This window comes from Scylla paramamosain, chromosome 25, assembly GCF_035594125.1.
Source record: "Scylla paramamosain isolate STU-SP2022 chromosome 25, ASM3559412v1, whole genome shotgun sequence".
Lineage (NCBI taxonomy): Eukaryota > Metazoa > Arthropoda > Malacostraca > Decapoda > Portunidae > Scylla > Scylla paramamosain.
In genome coordinates this window covers 10443382-10449951 of record NC_087175.1, presented here as the reverse complement: position 1 = coordinate 10449951, position 6570 = coordinate 10443382, and positions in this window count along the sequence as shown.

Sequence of the window (6570 nt, the reverse complement as noted above, 5' to 3'; positions counted from 1 at the left end):
CATGGTGCAGGGAGTTTATGTGCTTGCAGAGACTAGATACCAGCAGGATGCAGGGAGTTTATGTGTTTGCAGAGACTAGACACCAGCATGGTGCAGGGAGTTTATGTGCTTGCAGAGACCAAACTCCATCTGGAGGTGAGCTTCTGTGCTTGCAGAGATCAGACACCACCAGGAAGTGCATTTGGATGCTGGCATAGGCTAAACACCACCAGAGGGTGAGCTTGTTTTCTTGCAGAGGCTAGACACTACCAGGGAGTGATTTGTGTGCTTATGGTTGTGTATTTACAGAGGCGAGACACTATCGTTGGCTGTCTGCAACGGCGCTCAAGTGAGAGGAGCGAATGTCTTAGACTCAGATAACTTGCATGGAGATGAGAGGAAGCAAGACCACTTCGGAAGAACTGTTAACCGAAGGTAGTAGACCAGGGAGAGGACAAGGATTCTTCAATGCTTGCACATGACACTGAGTCCTTGGAGCCTCACCAGGGGGAGCACATTGTAAGGAGAAAGACCACTAGAGATCCTGCTAACTTTGAATGCTGACCTATTCATCACAGCCTTTTGAAACTCTGTGCTCACGGTTATGTTGCTATGCGCATCAGCCTTAGAACAAACAAGGTGGTAATGAATGGAGAACCATGATGAACTGCTGAAAACTGGTGTGATGCTGAGGGTATGAAACTCGTTATTGACCAGAGAAGAGGATGAAACCTGTCGTAAATGAAACATATAGCCGGAGCTGGAAACATGTCAAAGCTTTACTAACTGATTCCCAGTGACTGCCATGTAGTTGAAGATATCACCAGTCAGTTCTGTACATAATGGTGCCTCGGCAGTGGTGTGAGTGATTATGTTACGGAGTTTTTTCCTGCAGCTTGCATCATAACGTATATGTCGGGGTTTTTTTACACTCATTAACGTAATTGCTCTCCCACCACGTGCCGTTGTCTAGTCAGGTAATGGCCACATTGAATTGTCAGTCATCCGATCAGGTGAAGAGATTTGTTTGCTCTCTCCTGTGGAGAAAGATTGTGTGCACAATTCTAATCCCTTCACTGCTGAGAAAGGGGTAACCGGCTATGAACTCTGTTGGATGATGCTGGGACTATGCGAGTTTATGTATTATGTGAATTTTGGGCGAAGCCCAATAAGGGAAGTGTTACCGCCAAGTGGGTGAAAGACCATCGAGCGGGTGAAAGAAGTTGTTGTTGAGCAAGCGTATGTTAAATAACATGATCTGTGTTATGAGAGTTAAAGTAAACTAGTATATGAAGCATGGGTAACACTAAGGAAACTAAGTTAATTAGAGTAGAGATTAAGGAAACTGAATTCATTATAGTAGTTAACTGCAGTAGTGAAAATGTGTGAGAGGAACTATCTGTGGAGAGCTTAGCTGCAGAGAGGTAGGTAGTGAGGATCGTGTTTACATGTTAAAGCTGATGACATGGCACGTAGGGTAGATAAGACAGAGAGGGATTAGAGGAATGAGTCACCCAGGAACTATTGCTGACCTAAAGGTAAGATGGGCAGGCATGAGGCGCCGAGGACCAGCAGGAACAAAGCCTGGAGGGACAGATCCCTTTGTACCACCATCAAGTTAGGTTGTGACTACTCCAGGAAAGATCGGACCACTACAATACAGACGCGAGTGTTGCTTGGTGACAGGCCTCCTTAAGACCCTAAACACATGAATTCCACATCTGTATTATGAGGGGTTGATTGCCCTAATTAGCATAATCCATGATTAGTGATGCATTATGTTGGTACAGTATGTAATGTAATGTTTATCATGTATGTCTTCAGGTTTGACCGAATGCAATAAACGATTCACATCCCCATGTGGGTCTAAATTCCTTTAGCTGCCTTCGGGTGGCTACAACGCCAGTGAAGAAATAAGAGAAACAGAAGGCATCAGGATGGACAACATCAAATATCCAGGTGTTACAATCAATAATAAGAAACTCTGCTTCCAAGAACACAAGATCATGGTGAAGAAAGCATGAAGTCTAGTCAACTTAACATACAGTATGATTGCTAAAAGCTGCAATAAAATGTTGGTGGGGAAAACCTACTGGAAGTGTGTAGCCCTATCTTTTATCATGCATGGAGCAAGTGTGATAGATTTCACTAAACAAGAGACTGACAGACTGCAGAGGATAGAAAATGCAGTGTATAAAACAATAGTAGGGGCCAGGAAGTATGTGAGATGGAGATCAGGATGATGAGAGCACGGCAGACATATGTGCAGGAGGTGATGAAGAGGCAAAGGAATGAATTGGTATACAACATCATGGAATACACTATATATGATAGCAAAAATCTATGGATGACAGGTATTAGAAATGGCCTTTGGAAAAATTTCTTACAACATTATAAGTATGCAGGAAAGGAAAACAGAGGACCTCATAAAGAGAATTTATAACTGGGATACAAAAAAAAATGGAAGGAAGAATCAGGAAAGAAATTGAGTTTATTTATCTAGAAAAATTGGAAAAATGCAGTGGGAAATGTAAACTTATTATATGACAACACTCCAGCTTCAGCCATCTTGTTTGGGGCAAGAATCTAAGAGACAGGAAAAAATTAACAGAAGACACCAAATGCCTGCTTTGTGAAGCAGCAGTAGAAAACATGAAACATTTTTTTTGTTTTGGATTGCAGGGGATGTGATAATGAAAGAAGGAAAACCTTGAAGCTGCAAAAGCCTTACGTAGAAAATAAGAGTGAAATTGTGGGAATGTTTTTATTTGATTTTAAAAACACTCAAGAAGCAGAGGAAACAAGACTTAATTTACAAACTGTGAAGGAAGAGACAAACTGGAAAAGGAGATAAATAGATAGAAGAAAATTGCCAAAAGCACATGCACACACATGCACATGCCATATACACCAAAGAAAAAAGAGACCTAGAAGGATAAAAGGGGTGATGTTGTAAAGGGTACACCCCAAAACATCTGATCTGATCTGCAGTAGCCACCTCTTCTTCAGGGATGTACTGAGACATAAGATAAGATAAGATAATTTATTCGTCAAGTTGTAATACAAAATGTAATACAATGAAATTCATTTTGGCTTAAGAGCTCCCTAGTAGTTGCTTATACATAACATTAAAAAGTAAATAAAATCAGTAAAACAATAAAACAATAAAACATTAAGAAAGGAGTCATTACATGGGCTATCGTATACATGCAATATTGGGCTATTTCTGCCCTCATCATGAACCATCACATACAGTAACCATGAATACTTAAATCTAAAAATGATAGTGATGATAGATGATTGAAAAGGAGAATGCTTTTAGGTACAAATGACTTCCTATATCTGTCAGTACGCTGCTTGGGCAGAGCCAACCTTCTACCAGATTTTAGATATATGTAACAGTTATGTAGCGGATGAGTGATATCTTTCATTATCCTGTCCACTTGTTTCATTGTACCTGTCTCATAGAGCTTATCTAATGATATGGTCTGTGCACCTAATTTTCCTGCCTTCTTAACAATCCTTCCCAGCTTATTTTTATCTTTACAGGTAAGCTTTCCATAACAGGCAGTGATCGAAAAGTTTAGGACTGGTTCCAACAATGATTTGTAGAATAGGCTAATGATCACTTTATCTACATGTAAGTTGCGCAAAATACGTACAAAGTGTAGTCTTTGGTTACATTTCCTTGACACCATATCTGTATTGACACTGCCCTTCAACTGGTCATCGATCATAAAGCCCAGATACTTATACTGGTTTACTCTTTCTACGTTTTCTTCTCTAATTGTTAATAGGTCTGGTACATGTTTGTTTTTAGTTCTGAAATCAAATATCATCTCCTTAGTTTTCTTTACATTGAGCTCCAAAAAATTTTGTTTACTCCAATCAACAAATTTTTTAACCTGAGTTAAATAGCCTTCATAATTATCATTTACAATTTTTCCTAAGATAACTGTATCATCAGCATATTTCACAATAGTACAGTCATCAATTCCACTTCTACAATCATCTGTGTACAAGGTGAAAAGAACAGGGGGCAACACACAACCTTGTGGGGCTCCTGTGTTAGTTAATATCACATCAGACTTAACATTGTTTACATTGGTATACTGGGGTCTCTGGGATAAAAAGCTAAGAATCCATTTTAAGATATTTCTATTTACACCCATTTCTAGCATTTTATTGAGCAGAATATGAGGTTGCATTGTATTAAATGCTGAACTAAAATCAATAAACAGTGCTCTAATTTGTGATTTGGGCTTATCTAAATGTTTGTTAACATCATTCAATAATGTAAGTGTCGCATCCTGTACACTCCTATTATTACAATAAGCAAACTGCATAGGGTCTTTTATATTATTAGTTTTTTTCACAGATGTAATTTTTCAATACACTTTCTAAACATTTCATAATATTAGATGTTAATACTACAGGTCTAAAATCTTTGGGATCTTTTGGACAGTTAATTTTTGCAATAGGTTTTACTTCAGATTCCTTCCATTTATAAGATACCACTCCCTGATCTACTGAATCCTGAAATAATGTTGTCAGTACGGGTGTCAGTTGTTTTGCACAATGTTTAAGTACCATAGCAGGCATTCCGTCTGGCCCTGTAGCTTTACCTGCCCATATATTCTGCAGGGACTTCTGCACGTCTTCTTGCCTAATTATTATTCTTTCATCATTATGAGATTGAATTTCTGTCATTACCTCATTACACGCATCACTGAAATCATGGCTTTCAAATCTCGCAAAGAACGCGTTCATTTCGTTTACATATGTGTTGATATTTTCTGGTTCAGGCACACTCTGTTTCTTCTTGTGCCCACACAGTGTTTTAAGTCCCTTCCAAGCGTCTTTTACTCTATTTGTCTTAAACAAGCCTTCAACTTTTTCTTTGTATATTCTTTTAGAATCAGATATTTTCTTATCTATGTTTCTTTGCAATATTCTTCTTTCAGCATCACTTCTATTACGCTCGAGTCTGTGTTTTTCATTTAGCATAGATTTTAGCTCTGTATTAATCCATGGTTTATTGTTTGGGTATATCTTTATTTTCTTGGTAGGTACGATCATATCAAAGCAGAAGTGGAAATAACCATCGAAAATATCTAAGTTGGTGTTGATGTCAATTCCGTTTTCTATCAGGGCAGACCAGTCTGTACACTCAAAACACGCTTGTAGTTGTTGCCTGTTATTATCATCCCATTTTCTAATTTCAATTTCTTTCGGTTTAACTCTTTTCAGTAGCTGTTTATATGTAGGAACACAATATAGCATGTTATGGTCTCCATTTCCAATGCCACTTATGTCAATGGTGGTCCCTGTAGAACACAATAATCTTGCTGAAGATTCAGTCAGGGTCTACAGGTGGATGGAAATTCAGCATGAGTTTATCAAATTGCCTTCAGTCCCTTCTTCTAAATTGGTAACTCATACTTTAGTTGGAGTATGGGTTATGGTAATTTTTTTTTTACTGAACTGTTAATGTTATATGCAAATGTATGGCTAATCTGGAATATAATTTCAAACAGATTTCACAGTTAAAACGCACTGCTTGATATAAAAATCATAATACTTATTGAGAAATTTAGATGACAGTGGGCTGTTTTTACGCAGCTTGAGATAATTGTTATTTTACAATAAAATATAAATGACGGAAATATGCTCATATCCTCTAAAAAATTGTTATGGTACTTCACTTATACCAGTGTCATAGATGTATTCTGGATTAACTGCATGGCTATCATGGATCAGGGCATGAATGGAATCAAAGAAAGGTGGCTTGGAGAGGGCTGTAGCACCAGTAGTCTTACTGTTGTCCACAAATATCTTGTAGCTTCTTAGCAAATTTTTCCACTTTATGCTGCATTGTTGCCAGTGAACGTCATCTGCAACTAAAGTTACAAGTAGGAATAGGAGATACACACACATTGTATTTTTATGTCAAAGTTAATGGATGAAGTTTGCAAAATAGTTAATTGCATAACACAGAAAACAAAATTGGTAAAGTTGTAATGGATTATGCACTGTCTATCTATCTACCTATAGCTTTGATGCCTTACAATCTGATTCACATCACTCCTTTCATCCCCTTCTATCTCTCAGATCATTCACCCTCATGCACTGCATCCATTCACAACCTTTGACATAGGATTTCTGATTTTCCAAATTTGTAATGCCTCTTTAGGATTGCTTTAATAATAGTTTTCACAACATCATTTAGACATTTTACATTAAGAGATACCACTCTAAAAAGCCTATTCCTTTCCACCCATGGGAGAAATACCCATAGTTATCATGTCCACTGCACTTGGGGACCACTAGCATCTTGCAAGTCTACCTAGTAGTGCTCTTCCCACAGAGACACACGATGAGTAGACTGTTGCTAGAAAAAAAAAAAAATTGCTAATAGCACAGTCCTCTTTCCACTGGAACACAGACAAGTAGAGCTAAATGTAACCCATTGCTTTTCCCCTACAGGGACATGGTTGATCATATTGTCACAGAAAAAAAACATTGTAGTATGTTATAATAATAATGTAACTTAAAAAATAGCTATAATAATAACAAAACTAAATGGAGAAA